The following is a 13,664-nucleotide window of genomic DNA, read 5'->3' on the forward strand; positions in this document are numbered from 1 at the left end:
TTTCTTTATCATTTTTTAACTACAAACCGCTGCATCGCTCAACATTTTTATTTCTTTATTTTCATTTTAATCAGGCCAGTCATTGGACAGACTGGAGAGGACCCGCTGCCTGTAAGCGTTTTCCTCACTGTCAGTTTTAATTATATTGTTAATGTTTCTCAACACATAAACAGTAAAATGTCCTGGACATTACAATATGATCGATTACGTTATGGCCTATCAGTTTCAATCATTTCTTCTGCAATTCTGAGAAATCGATGGTGTGAAGACACCAGCTGAAGCTGTAACATAAGCTGTTCAATCAATGTTATCATCATACGTCTGTCCCAGATATGAGGGCTAGTATGGCCCTATTAAACATAATAGTAGGTCTAGCAGACTGTAATCACTCGTGTATTTAATTCGGACAATGTTGGGGCTGCTATCAGGAATGTACTTTCACGTGACTGTGGAAAGTGGAAAATGCAGTATACTGTACATTCAGGGGTTAAAGTTGGGTTCTGTCACCTCAGATTAAGTAATAGATGAATTCACATCAATGATCATGCAATGCTGTTTAAAAAAAACTGTTTTTATACAGTATACAGTCAAATTTCATGGTATGAACGTAACCACATTATTCTTTGGTTGTAGTTATTGTGATGTTTTTTTGGTTCAGAGGTTGTGATTTTTGTTCATAGTTCAAGTCTGCAGCTATTTTGGGGTGTTCCGTTTTGGACTCCCATATATTTATTTCTGAATTGAAATAGTGAAAAGTACGGTTGTGATCCATATTGTGGTGTTCAGTAATGTTTGCATGTTGCCCGTAAGACTTTCAGCAAAGTTCATCCAAAGTTTCAGACCAATTCAGACATGTTTGTTCTGTCATTGCTCAACAGAAACACGGCACAGCAGTTCAAGGAAATCACTTAACCTGAACCCTATCCCTTCATCGTGAAAGTTGATAAAAAAAAAAAATTCACTTAAGATTAATTTGTTGTGACCATCTAAAAAACCTTGCAAAAAATAAAATCTGGTTTAAATCTGGTGATTTAAAATCTTGACTTTACTAATTAAATCTTATTTTAGAATTGAATAAGAATACGTTTAAGATACTGTTGTCAGCTCAGTGTGATCACAGTGATCCTGTTCACACATTTACAGATTCTCACCTGCTGAACTCACTTCAGGGCGAATTTCTGACACTTTCCAGCTTCATGCGAAGAGAAGAATCTGCTTGTTCTCCCTCATCAGTCCTGGTGTCTGTTTGATCTGAGGAAAAGTCACATCCTCATAACTTCAGAGTTCAATTTTAAAAAAATTTCGTGACATGAAAACCGTTCTAACCTTGGTTAGAAACCAAATCAGTGCCAGAGGACTCTTTGGTACGGTGCTGTGATTCTGCAACAACACCTCTCATGTCCTGACCCTCAACTCAGCAGAAGAAGATGTAAATGTGCTGCAACAATGTGAATTTCTAAGTCTTGATGAAATTTTAAATAACAGTAAGCAGTAAAGAAATCATTCAGATCTAACAACAACTATGTAATTCTGAGTTCAGCAAACAGGTGGAACCATCAGAAATCTGGATTTCTTCATTATTTCAATATTGAATTCTAATTTCTACTATTCATATACCTCGGTTATTGTCAAAGAGGACAATATCATGTAATAAAGAGGAAAATTATGAAAAAACGGTCACTTAACCGTTTGTTCATTTTGTTTATTGTTTTTTGCTTCAACTTTAAACCAACATCTCTTTTCATCATCACCATCTTCTCTCCTATTTTCAGTTTAAAAAAATGGTACACTTCCATGTTTTTGTGGTTTCAGTCTTAAAAAAGCAACAGAACTGAGACTGTTTTCAGGAGACACACACTTTGAAAATTACATGTATTCAATCAGTGTTCTCATGGATTAAGGTGATACACAATAAAAATTATTTTCCTAAAAAAATATCTTAGCTCTGGAACAATATGGAAAGATTTTACATGAATGTTACTGAACAAGTTTTCTTCCTCATCACAGGAAACAAACATGATGTGATGAGGTTCTACTAGCGATGCTGCTGGAGGAGGAGAGGGGACCCTGCTGCTCTCTCCACTTGATGATCTATCCCAATCACACAGAATAATAATCTGACTGATGTAGATCATGCATGTTTGTTTATTTGTATAAAGATCCTTATCATCATTCAATTGTATAGTGACATTTCCTCAGGATAGAATTATATTTAAAAAAAAAAAAGAATTGCTCACACTTCACTATCTTCAGTTTTTCTTTAGTGAATTGTCAGATGACATTCTGCTGGTTTAACTGATCTCATGCTGATGTTTTCAGCAGTGATTTTATGAGTTCATGTCTTTATCACAAACATTTTCAGAGATCTTGTTAATAAGTAACCACCTCATCCACAACCAACCCTCTTTATCTGGAATCTGAACAGGGAGCTGTGAGGAGTTTGATGGTTCATCATCACGATTAAAGCATTCACTGACTGCAACATTTAAATTAATATAACAGTTTATTTTAATAGTGAACATTAAACAGAAACGAGCAGTTTGTGTTCTTTTATCACTTTGTCTATCTCCCTGTCTTTTTGCCATGTTCTTCAACAGCCCATCTCAGTTAGTTACTCTTCTTTATATATCTGAGAAGGTAGCTGGTTGAAAATGATCATGGCCCCAGATATGAGCACCAAACTGTCAGTTTTCAAATGAAATCGGTAAATATCAATTCCTCACTAATATGTCACTTCTTTATTTGGAGGAGTCAGAAGGAGTAAATTTCAGTATTTTGTACGTCAATGCAGCTAAATCTTTTAATATTTCCATTTTGTTGACTTTAATATCTGTTTTTAAATCAGTTCAACATTCACTGACACAAACAGGATGAAAGCTGTTGGTTATGTTACCTGATGGTCGAACTAATCTTCATGCAGCTGATGAGTGAAGGTGAACTTTAACTGCAGCTTCCATGAAAAAAATAAAGACAACATATCCATGTATATCTGACAGCAGGAGGTTTTCTAAAGTTGTTGATCAAAACAGTCTGAGCTCTCTGTGGAAAACTGAATATGACTTACAGGAAAATCTGATACCAGAGTAGCTCTGAACTTTGGAATGAATTGAAGTCAATCATTAACAGACAGTAATAATCCACATCAGGTAGATCACAAGGCTCCAATGACCTTTGATTTATATGATGTGATGTACAATATGATCCTTTATCTTTTAATACAATTAGAAAACATTATTACACATGGTCGGATACACAGTTATGTTTATCTACAATGATCAGATTAGAAAAGGCATAGTGGCATAAAGTATGAGAGCATTTATGAGGATGGTATATTTTAAAGTGTGTTTGTCTACAGTGTGTAAGGGGACAGTTTATATCTAGAGTTCTCTGGTGAGACACATAACTTCTTCAGCATCAGCACATCAGCAGATCACCCTGCAACTAGACCAACTACAACTAGTCTCTTCAAAAGATGGTGCCTCCTTCAAAGAGCTAAGAGACACTGAGGAACCAGAGGCCTGTATCACAAAGCTGGATTAACATGCCTGGGATCTGTTTTAGTGATCCAGCTTCACTTGCACACACATCCACAATCCTGATATGCTGTCTCACAAAGCTGGTTATCAATTTGATAATCAAACCTGGTTTTTACATCTAGATCTGTGCACGTTCACATAAAAGGGGCTGGGTTTGCTGCATCTGACCAACCGACCCCATGGAAAAGACACAAAACTGTATTTCACAACTATAAAATTAAGAAAACATAAAGACTATAAATCAATAAAATGGACAAAAAGCAACAGATTTGCAGCTCACAAAAGCTGCAGAAATGCTGGGAAATTAATCACAGGCTCTGTCAATGAGTAAATTACTGGGATTATAATATTACCTCTCCACCACATTCAATATAAACACACATCATACAGCCCTGACCACTGTTGTATCCAGACAGTGCTGACTGCTGCTTTTCATGGAGAGCAGCACTGAGTCTCTAAGAAAAGAAGTTGTTTACCATTGTCTGAAAAAACACCCTGAATATGTTTTGAACTACAAATGAACTGTCCTGTCTATTCTTTATTTCTTGTTTGTCACAATTGCAACCCTGCTCCTTTATCGGGCTAAAGACGGACAGAAGCATCTCCACGTCCTCCCCCTGAACACAGGAGCCAGCCATCCATAACCAGATGTGGACAAACCTCCTCCCCACAACATCACCCAAAAAGAAACAACCCTCATCATCACTTCATCACAGAGAGGGACCTTCTGCTGTCATCAGATTCAGTGATGTCTTCATCAGGGTCCTTATCCTTCCCTGGTGTCCAAAAGTTTGGAGGACAAAGTTTACACATCATTAACTGTCTTTGAGGAGAAATAATCAAACACCAAGTCAATTTCTCCTTCTCTGTGTTTTCACCTGTCGGTCCAGGTATGCTCTGACTAACAGGACTTCAGCCTACTGACCTACACTGAGCTGCTCTGTTTCCTCTGAAAGAACAAGTCCTTAATTCGAGTTCAAACTGAGGCAGTAACTGCAACAGCGAGAAATGTTTTTCCATGCTAACGAAGCCTAATTAGCTAATTAAGATACGTTAGCAATGCTAGCTAAATTAACAAAGTTAGCATGCTAACCAAATTAGCTAACTTAGCTATGTTAGCATAACGACGTAACGACCTTCAACAAGGAGGACTCTGCTCAACATGTCGATTAAATGTTGTTTAAGAACAGTTTCACATGCAAACAGAGAAAAGACAACTTTACAGAAATTCAGCGTTAAAGTTCTCATCAGAGTTCTTACCTGAACTCCGGTGAATATTTGCTCAGGTGCTGCAGGGAAGACGGAAGTTTGTTTCAAAAACTCAGACTGGTGAATTTACAGCATTTTAGTTAGCAGCACAACTTCCTGAACTGTTTTCGGTACTGCTCCTCTTTTCAGTTCACTTCTAAGTTTTATTTGTTTTCCATTTTTCTCACAAAATGTCGAGTTGTAGCCACTAAACAACTTTACACAACGCGCTGTCACTCCAAATGACTGACACCACTGACAGCCAATGACAACTGAGGGGACATGGAAGGACCAATCAGGTTTTCGGGGGAGGGAGCCTCAGCTGTGATCACGAGAGAATATTCTCATTCACTTCGACTCTTTCCTTCTCCTTATTTGTCCTAAAAAGGAACCAAGAAAGCAATCAAAGCTGAGCCACTTGGTTTTTCTTCATGCCAATCTGAACCAAAGACGAACTAAAACTGTTAGGATTTTCATTTACATCCTGTTGTATCATCCTTCATACTTGTCTATGTGGTTTAAATGTGAATAGTTCAACATTTTTAAATGATTACATTTAATTAAAGATTAAAAATATTTTCAAACTGAGTTGGATCTTTGGGTTTTTTTCATTTATTATTTGTCATTATTATTTGCCATTTATCATTCGTTCGCGAAACGAGTCATGTGCGTCTTTGTGCGCATGCGCTCATTCCATCTGACACGAGTGTCACGCGTGGGAGAGCGATTAAGACAGGTAATGCCTTTGATCTCCAGTGACGTCACACACATCCTCAGCTCCATGTAGGTTGGAGCTAAGGATGTGATTTGAGAATGAAGTTGTCTGAGCGCACTCAGAAAACAGACAGGAAGTGTCATTTCTCTGACGTGTAGCATGATTTTTGTGCTGGAAGTTGTTCATCAAACATAACCAGAAGCAGCCAGTAACCAATTTGAATGAAACCAGAACATGCTGTGATCCATCCAACCGTTGTTGGCAGGATTTGAACCTGCGCGGGGAAACCCCAATGGATTTCAAGTCCATCGCCTTAACCACTCGGCCACAACAACCATGCGCAGCAACGCTACCATGACTCAGCATTTTCCAGCCTGGAGAGTTTCCTCCTCAAATGACAGGCTCTTGCTGCCTTCACTTCCCATGGAAGAAAAATGTTCATGTGGCTACTTCTATGAAGTACACTTCCTGCTGTCTGAGTAATGATTGTTACAAAAGGCCATTTAGGAACAAACATTGTGCTTGATTGTAAGCAGGTGTCAGTAATGTATCTATTCACACTTTAATCATTTCATACTTTTGGTTGCAGGTTATGCTGGCAGAAAGCCAAATATGGAGAGGAAGGCCCAGAAGAAGTGGAGCAGAGTATGTTGGAGGAAGAGCAGGGAGCAGGTTTTCAACTTCTGTTTAGTTGGATTTATAGTTGATTTGATTATATTTGATTTATAGTTTTTTATGTCTAGTTAAATGAAACACACTAGTCCTGCGAGTTTAAAGAAGGACTCGTCAGATCACAGAAAAAAGATTAACCTTCCTCTAGTGTTAAGGTCGGGGTTTTTTTGGGGGATAATGCTTCAGATTTCAGGAAGGATAACAGGAAACTGCGATGGCCAGAAATCGACCCAGGTCAACTGCTTGGAAGGAAGCTATGCTGACCACAATAACACCATTGCAGGCAAATGTATTAATATGTAGACTACAGTTTTTTCCTTCATCTGAAGGGGTCAGTAGTGTGACAGCAGGTTTTTAATGATGTCGAGTAGCAGACAGAAACAGACAGGTAGAAACTAAATTCCTGCTGTTTTATTGTTCTGTAAGCGCTGGAGAATACATGTCTGTAAGTGTTGTTGTACATGTCTGTATTACTGCCATGTTTGAGTTGGAATAAATTCACTGACGCTTTAAAATTATCGCGGTACTGATGCTAATCCCGTTAGCCGGTCTATAGCGTTTTCCATTGTATGTTAGCATTAAGCGGACATAACGGACTTTATGTTAAGATGAAATGATGGCAGTAATGCTGGTTAAAATGACTTTGAATGCTATTTTAAATATGTGGGTGTTCAGTCATTTGGGTTTTATTCTGTGGATTACAAAGTAACTAATTTTTATTATTCTCACTTTTGGTCGAAAAAAAGCCGAGTCCAGTCGAGGAGAGCCGAATCTTCAGAGAATCCGTGCAGACAGGGGGGTTATTTTGATGGACACACCATGAGGCCAATCACACGAGAGGACAAACTGATGTTTTCACAATATATTCAGCTGGTAAATTGACATAGATATGAAGTTTTACAGGTGACCAAGAAGAGACGTTTTCTTTGCTCTACAACGTAACTTTGTGAAAATACATGTCTGTGGTTGTTCTCTGATCCCTCCTTCGTTTCTTCATGTCTTCTGTTTGTGTCTCTCTCTCGAGTGATGTTGTTACTGAAGCCGACTCTGACCCCTCACTGAGCGGGTCGGTGCGGAGAAACACTCCGTTACCTCCGACAGCTGAGCGGTATCGCTTCTCGGCCTTTTGGCTAAGATCAAGTGTAGTATCTGTTCTTATCAGTTTAATATCTGATACGTCCCCTACCCGGGGACCATATATTAAATAGATTTTTGGAAGCAGGGAGATGGAATAGGGGCTTGCTCCGTCCCCTCCACGCATCGACCTGGTATTGCAGTATCTCCAGGAACGGTGCACTCCCTCTGTGTGTTCAATACAAGTCCTGTTCAGCTCAACATCACCTTAAACACATTATGTTGTCTTCATGTGTGTAACGCTGAGTGCTGATTCATGTTCAGTTTATGGTTTTAGAATCAGTGATGCATTCATGTAGAAACATCAGTTTAATGTTGCGCTGATTTCATCAGGTTATATTCTGCTGACCAGACTGAATCAATAAAGTTTTGTTTCAACACGTCATCTTTCAAATGTTGGTTGTATTTTGCATTTGTCAGCTGAATCCAGAGTGACTGAAATGATGAAGTAAATCCAGGAAAGGAAAAACATTTGGCTCTGAATCTCAATGTAGATTTGAACAAAGAGCTCCAGCTGAAGAAAAACAATGCTGTCTGTTTCCAGATGATGAAGAACTCAGTTCTCAGTTGATGCTCAGTTATCTCCATCTAGTGGACAGATGGTAGAAGTTGATTCCTGAAAAGAGGAAGTGACTTTCCTCAGATCAAACTGTTGAAGGAGAACGAGCAGCTTCTTCCTCACTGACTCACTCAACTTCTGTCTCCTGGGTTGGATTTGACAGAAGCTCTTTCTACAGGAGCACACACAGAAAAAAAATGAGATTTTCTATCCAACAATATACGTGATGTCCTCGTGTATGAATGAATGTTTCACTGATGCAGATTTTTTACAGAACAACATCAACAACTAATAACTTCACAACGAGACTGTGTGACGTCACTGGAGATCAAAGGCATTTCCTGTCTTTCATTGATCTCCAACATGACACAGATGCATAAGTCACACTATCTCACGTTCGCTTCAAATGGTTGAACGCATGCGCAGAGAGACACAGACAGAAATGTATGACTGGACTGATCATTGTAACTTTGTGTTATTGTTGTATCTGATAAGTTATGGACCATAAACTTTCTATGAAAGTGGATGTGCTGGTTTAAAAGAACTGAGACTTCCACCTGCAGTCTATCGAATGACCACCACTGGTTGGAAAATGAAGTCAGAATGTAAGCAGTTAAAGCTCCTTGATGGTGACGCATGTCTCAGGGACGTGTGGGGTCATCGTTAGTATAGTGGACAGTATCGCCTCTTGTTACGCAGAAGACCGGAGTTCGATTCCCAGACGGGGAGAGCACGTGCATGTTTCTCTAATGTCTCATTAACCAGAGTGACAGAAGTGAACTCTCCCTGTAGCTGCCCAGATCTGTTGATCTGCAGTGAAGTGTGTGCTTATGGAGGGTGTAGCTCAGTGGTAGAGTGTTTAAGTCCCACCTGCCCCAACAAAATGCTGAAGAAACATGCCCATCTTAAAATGTTCAAATGAAAAGTCTCCATCTGATGTTCTTTTCATTTAGACTCCATGCAGGCTGTTAATGATTACTTTGTTTGTGTGTGGCTGTTTTGAATGGATGATCTTTGTTGTCCATAAAGAAAGGCTTTAATAAAGATCAGAATGAAAAGGAACATTTCCTCCAGTTTGTCACGCCCCACCTGTCATGTCTCTATTCCCCACCAGTGGGGTGGAGCCCACACTTTAAGAACGGCGGCCCTATAAGCATCCAACAGCATCACTGAGTCAGGAGCAGCACAGTGACAACTGTACACATTACTGGAGAAAGTGATAAATGACATTCTCCATCTATTTGAGTCAGTGAGGAAACATGTGAAGAGAAGAAGCTGCTCGTTCTCCTTCAACAGTTTGATCTGAGGAAAAGTCACTTCCTCTTTTCAGGAATCAACTTCTACCATCTGTCCACTAGATGGAGATAACTGAGCATCAACTTAAAAATCCTCTGGTCTTCCATGTGTGAACTATAATACCAGTGAATTAAACAAAGATCGCCCCTGGGTGGGCTCGAACCACCATCCTTTCAGTTAACAGCCAAACGCGCTGACCGATTGCGCCACAGAGACATGATGAGCAGTTCCTGTTACAGCCTGCTGTTGCAGCTATAATTATCCTAAATGTGGCTCCTTTTGTGTCTCACAGAGATCCTGCCTGTTTGGGAGAGCGTTACATTAAAGATTTAAAGGTCCCTGTTTCAATCCTGGTTTTCAGCAGCTGTTGTGGGTCCTTTTGTTCACTCCCCCAAATGAGCTATTTCAGCACAGCACACAGTAGAAATGACTTCTCATTTTCCAGCCTGGATAGTTTCCTCCTCAACTGTTACCAAACTGTTACCTTAACAGGTGAAGGTTCATTCTGATGGAATGAACTGTTTCTACACAAGCTGCATGAATGTGACACAGAGCTCATGTTTAAAGTATTTTTCTTCAGTACTCTTATTGTGTATGGAGCTCTGACTGTTGACATAAGTGCAGGTGACCTAAATTCAGCAGCATCATCAATGTCCTCATCTCATCCAAAAGGCTTCATCAGACAGATCGGTGTTGCAGGAGCTCAGAAGCTATCTGGTTAGCTAATGCTGCCAGACCATGCAGGGGATGTAGCTGAGTGGTAGAACATGCACTTCCCATGTGTAAGTGTCTATCTACTACATCTTACATTATGAACGAGGCCCTGCTGGGATTTGAACCCAGGATCTCCTGTTTACAACACAGGTGCTTTGACCAGCTAAGCCACAGCACCACTCTGATGTACATCTATATACAGAGGATCTGGTAATGGAAGTGTAATGTGTATACTGCAGTTGAGGTTGATGGTAAAGAGGTTTGTTTTAATGTAGGACTCTGCATCTACCTGAACCTGTTTGACTGCAGATGTGCATTTTCATTTGGACCCCAGGAAGAGTAGCTGCTGCCTCAGTGACAGCTAACAGGGATCCTAACAAGTGATAAACTATAAACAGACATTTCCAACCGTCATCAAAATGTATTCTTTAATTAAATGTTCCAGAGCTCAGGCTGTTGGTACACAAACAAAGAAAGGCATACTTGTGGATTCACAAGATTATATCAGGATCTGACCTTTTCCTGTTCCATCAGTAACCATCAAAGGAGATGCTGATTCTGTGATGTCACAAAGGTTCTAATGACATCACAGAGATCAAAGACTCCTCCCACTTTTTCTCATGACCTCCACCATAGAGTGCTGCCTGCTGCAATAATGCTGCCTTTAATAGAAGTTTAGGAACATTTAATTAAAGAATATATTTTGATGAATGGAATGGAATGGATGGAAATTTGGTGACCGACAGCTTTTCACAGAAGACAAACTTGGTAAGAGTCATAACAGCGTGTGACATGTTCCAGCCGACACTGGTCATTGATTGGCTAATGAACACTCCCCACATACTGATCAACACACCCACCAGCAGACACATCAATCAGCAGCCATGATCACTGTGATCATGCCAACGTACCAGTTTCTCTGCAGTCTGTCTCTGAAAACACATCTGTGTCGGTCACTTATTGATACAAATACATACTAAGGCAATAGCCTACCCACTCGTGATGTTACCAACCTGTGATAGTGATGATACCCGACAGTATGCAGATCTACATGATCCTTGCAACAAACATTGTTTGCTGTTCATCATGTCATTTCCTCTGATGACACCTGAACCAAATTCTTGCTGAGACAAAACAGGTAACTGTTATACTCCAGTCTGTATTATATGACAGACTACAAACTGCTGTCACCTCAGGACACCATCAGCAGACCCTCAGCTGCATCCTTGTGGTTCCATGGTGTGACGCTTAGCAAGGAAGAAATATTGTCTCTTTTGGAATTGGCATTTGGAATTTTTTTCACCTCTAGTGGCCTCCACCAGAGGATGAAAGAAGGAAAGACATATCTGAGGCCTCTGTTGAGGGATGATGAGTTTTCTTTGATTCATTTAAAGTGTGGATAATGTTCGGTCATTATCCAGCCATGTGAGTTCCCATAACCAGTTTCATTAAAAAGGACTGTGATTTGCACCTTCACATGCAATGGTGGTATAGTGGTGAGCATAGCTGCCTTCCAAGCAGTTGACCCGGGTTCGATTCCCGGCCATTGCAGTTTAACTTTTGCCAGAGGAAGGTCAGTCTTTTCTCTACATTATTCACAGTCATGGAACTTTGTCTGCATCCATCCAAAGGGAAGCAACATGAAGCCAGAGTGTTCAGGCAACCACAAAAGCTAAAAAAATTTGCTGAAAAATTAGCCCATCAACGTGAGTATGCAAAGATTTCCTGATTAGATCGCACAGAGGCTCAAAATTTGCGTGACTTCACATGTGTCTTTCATGAGACATTTTCCAGCTAAAGGTCATGTCTCATAATGTAAATGAACATTCAGTGTCAGTGTACTGTTATTGTGTCTGGAGCTCTGACTGTTGCCAAACGTGCAGGTGACCTAAATTCAGCAGGACAGGCAGAATTATCAATGGCCACTGCCTCATCATAGTCCTTGTAGCAGAAGAGTAGCTGCTGCCTCAGTGACAGCTAACAGGGATCCTAACGAGTGATAAACAATAAACAGACATTTCCAACTGTCATCAAAATGTATTCTTTCATGAAATGTTCCTAAACTTCTATTAAAGGCAGAATTATTGCAGCAGGCAGCACTCTATGGTGGAGGTCATGAGAAAAAGTGGGAGGAGTCTTTGATCTCTGTGATGTCATTAGAACCTTTGTGACATCACAGAATCAGCATCTCCTTTGATGGTTACTGATGGAACAGGAAAAGGTCAGATCCTGATATAATCTTGTGAATCCACAAGTATGCCTTTCTTTGTTTGTGTACCAACAGCCTGAGCTCTGGTTCTGACTTTGTTTTGATGAACCTCATTATTTACACACAGCACATTCAGGACATTAATGTTACAGTTTATTTTATGCTAAAGAAACTTTGGTAAGAGTCACGATGGTCAGCCACGTATGTTGGGGGTATTTTCAGATCCAAAATACATCCCTGTACATCAGAGTGGTGCTGTGGCTTAGTTGGTCAAAGAGCCTTGTTGCTCAGGTCAGATGTTGTAGAAACAAACTACTTTTGGGTTTTCATCAGCTGTAGGTTACAACGATCAATATTATAGATATGACAGACAAAATTCTCCATGTCTTCCTGTTAATCAGTGCTGCTGAAAAAGTGGGACATCCAGTATGTATATGTAGCAGTATGCATAAATAGCAGAGGATGGTTTTGATCCATCGACCTCTGGGTTATAGGCCCAGCACGCATCCGCTGCGCCACTCTGCTCAAGGTGTTCAGATTTCCTCTGGAGATTAGTGTCATTTTTAACCACCACATCCACTTTCTGTCAAAGTGGATGTGATCATCTGGGAAAGATTTTGTGTTTGTCGAAGCACACTTCAGTAATTACAGAAAAGGCTGCTTTAACAACATCAACAGGTTTGAAAGCTATTTCAAGAGAGTTCAAAATAATTCAATTTTTCAATCACCTGTATTTTTCAGTAAAAACACTTTCCCTAACCGGGAATCGAACCCCGGCCGTGGCGGTGAGAGCGCCGAATCCTAGCCACTAGACCACCAGGGAAAGACGCTGCCTCGATGCGGCCACGTATAGTTCCATCATCATCTCCACGGTGTTGGAAATTGCTGAAATTACTGCTCTATATTATCCTGCTTACTCACTCAACCAAACTACTGACTAAACTCCTGCAGAAGAAGTTACATGAGGTTATCTCAACAACCTTAAACTTCAATAAAGAGGCACTGCTGGGAAGTTGAATGCTGGCACGCTGTGTTGGGATTTTTTTGAGCTAAGAGAGCGTTAGACTGAAGATCTAAAGGTCCCTGGTTCAATCCTGGGTTTCGCCATCTGAGGTGGTACCTGAGTGAGGTTCAAGCTCTGTTTTTTGTTTTTTTGTTTTTTTTTTTAACCTACATTTCCAATATTCTCCCTCCTCTTTCAACCACACAATGAAATATTGTGAGGGCTGAAACCCAGGATTGAAACAGGGATCTTTAAACCTTCAATCTAACGCTCTCCCAAATGAGCTATTTCAGCACAGCACACAGTAGAAATGACTTCTCATTATTGCTTCCATGACCTGGAAGTGGAACTAAAGGTGTGTCCCTATCACCGGCCTTGATAATGATAACTGAGCACCAGTGAGTGCTCTGATCCTCTTAGATGAGTCCTAACAACAGCACTCAGCTGTGTCTCTCCCCAAATGGGAAACTTGGTCCATAAGAGGAAGTAAACGTTGTTAGCAGGATTCTAACCAGCGCGGGGAAACCCCAATGGATTTCTAGTCCATCGCCTTAACCACTCGGCCACAACAACCACAC

At 40.3% G+C, this 13,664-nt stretch overlaps 6 non-coding genes across 6 annotated transcripts; 2 read left to right on the plus strand and 4 right to left on the minus strand.

Moving 5' to 3' along the window:
* Window positions 1–5,752: 5,752 nt before the first annotated feature.
* Window positions 5,753–5,834, minus strand: trnas-uga (transfer RNA serine (anticodon UGA)). Its single transcript has one exon. It is a non-coding gene; the product is annotated as a tRNA-Ser (tRNA).
* Window positions 5,835–7,281: 1,447 nt separating this feature from the next.
* Window positions 7,282–7,473, plus strand: LOC115057951 (U2 spliceosomal RNA). Its single transcript, XR_003841990.1, has one exon. It is a non-coding gene; the product is annotated as a U2 spliceosomal RNA (small nuclear RNA).
* Window positions 7,474–9,978: 2,505 nt separating this feature from the next.
* On the minus strand, window positions 9,979–10,052 carry trnat-ugu (transfer RNA threonine (anticodon UGU)). The gene has a single exon. It is a non-coding gene; the product is annotated as a tRNA-Thr (tRNA).
* Window positions 10,053–11,353: 1,301 nt separating this feature from the next.
* Window positions 11,354–11,425, plus strand: trnag-ucc (transfer RNA glycine (anticodon UCC)). Its single transcript has one exon. It is a non-coding gene; the product is annotated as a tRNA-Gly (tRNA).
* Window positions 11,426–12,536: 1,111 nt separating this feature from the next.
* On the minus strand, window positions 12,537–12,608 carry trnai-uau (transfer RNA isoleucine (anticodon UAU)). Its single transcript has one exon. It is a non-coding gene; the product is annotated as a tRNA-Ile (tRNA).
* A 969-nt stretch (window positions 12,609–13,577) lies between these two features.
* On the minus strand, window positions 13,578–13,659 carry trnas-aga (transfer RNA serine (anticodon AGA)). Its single transcript has one exon. It is a non-coding gene; the product is annotated as a tRNA-Ser (tRNA).
* Window positions 13,660–13,664: the final 5 nt, after the last annotated feature.

The sequence above is a fragment of the Echeneis naucrates genome, chromosome 2, assembly GCF_900963305.1.
Source record: "Echeneis naucrates chromosome 2, fEcheNa1.1, whole genome shotgun sequence".
Lineage (NCBI taxonomy): Eukaryota > Metazoa > Chordata > Actinopteri > Carangiformes > Echeneidae > Echeneis > Echeneis naucrates.